Here is a 1,935-nt window from a genome sequence, read left to right on the forward strand (position 1 = left end):
TTTGGATGGACAGTATTGACTCATAATGCAATGCAAAATGCAAAGAGAAAAATGGTGGACAATGATGTCATCATATTGTGGCAGGAGCATGGGTGTTTAAATGAGACTGCACCTTAGATTTCTTTTTACGAAGTAAACTAATTAATAAATAAAATAAAATGTAACTATTTTAGTAAGAAAACTGAAGCGCTTGTAAATTTGTGTAATTTAGATAGCCACCTTGCTCAGTGTTTGGCCTTTGTAAGCAGACTAACTAGTTAGCTAGCTAAATTTAACGCTAGCTAATGCACATTTATAAAGGAGGTAGAATAAATCAAATAAATACCTATTTTAGGTTTAATACCCGTATATTAAACCTATGCACGCTGGCATAGCAATGCTTCATCACTTCCTGTTAGTAGGAATCGGAGTAGTACGTTTATTTTTTGTGCACTAACCTGCCAATCCTATTAACCGATTGTTAAGATAAGTCTATACTTTATAGCGTGAGGGTCTAAGTATGCACTTGGGACACACCCGAAGTGCTCAAAGTGATTCAGTTTTAAAACTCGGTGCATTCTAGACCTAGGTTCAGTGTTCTGTCTTGACTGGGGTTTTTCGGTTGAATGATGTTAAATGAAAAATCATGCTATCTTGCTGGGATGCATGTTGATTTAGAGGCGTCCTATTTACTAGGGTCTCTCGGGCCAGTTCCAGTACAATGTGCCATTGACATCACAGTATGGAGATTGTTTTGACAGCAGTGTAATGATGCTTTCCATCAAAGGAAACCTGGTGTGAGTTTGTCCATGCTGAGGTGCTGAGTGCAGATAACGTCCCGTCTGTCTCTCCACTGTAGAACATACACAGTGCCTGTGAATGGCTGCAAGCAGTGTTTTAAAACATGGAAAATTTTGCAGTAGCTACACTTCTTTTCTCTCTCCTCTCCTCCTCCTCTCGCCTCCTCCTCTCGCCTCCTCCTCTCCACATTCTCCTTGCCTGATATCAAAAGCAGTAGGAGTCCAACCTGTCTGTAGAGCACAGAAACCGTTATGGCATGGCCGTATCCAGCACATGCACGTGTGTTTTTTTAATAAGTGATCACGCAAGGTGCTAATTTTGCGGTTGCATGTGTTCATGTTCACTAGCTGTTGTGTGTCAACAGATTATCAAGCAGTCTTAACATTTTAAGGAGTTCCCTAGAAGTATGCACAATGTCGCGGGATGATGGACTGGGAGCGGCTGTTGGTGTTCCCTGAATGGAAGCCGTCTCCTGGGGAGCAGCCTGTTCTCCATGGCTGACCCAGCCAGGTCTCAGGTGGAGTTACACATCCAGGCTTGGACGTGGCCCCGCATCTGTGCATGGCTGAATCCAGTGAGTGTGGACTGAGACTGTGGAAGCTCTGTTATTCCCACTGTCATTCATGCATGGAAAATGGATTTCCACACGTGTGTGCTAGTGTATACATTCTAAAAGTGGCATTTCATAAATATTATGTTTCTATTAACAAGCACACTTGCTTTACTGACCAGTAAGAGGACTTATGGGCACATATGTATCATATCAGCACAGCTAGATTAAAAAGAGTAATAAGATCATTCTATAGTGAATTGAGTAACTTGCTGATTATGGAAACAAGCTTAAATAAAATGTAAAACAAGACTGGAAGCATAGACTCAATGTGAGGGGAATTATGAACTTTTGACGCAGCTGTGTGTCTGATAGTCTGGGTTTTTCGAGAGCTTCAGAAATTGATTATATTTCAAGTGGATTTCTGCTGAACATTCCAGAATTCTCAGCTCAATCCTGAGGATTTGAAGGGGCATAACGCATTTGTGGTTTAATCTGGTCAGGCAGCGTGGAATCCAGATGAGCTCAGCTGCAGAGAGAGAGAGAGAGAGAGAGAGAGAGAGAGAGAGAGAGAGAGAGAGAGGACAAAACTGGATAGGTCTCTG

This window comes from Electrophorus electricus, chromosome 19 (assembly GCF_041902795.1).
Source record: "Electrophorus electricus isolate QZ-2024a chromosome 19, ASM4190279v1, whole genome shotgun sequence".
Classification (NCBI taxonomy): Eukaryota; Metazoa; Chordata; class Actinopteri; order Gymnotiformes; family Gymnotidae; genus Electrophorus; species Electrophorus electricus.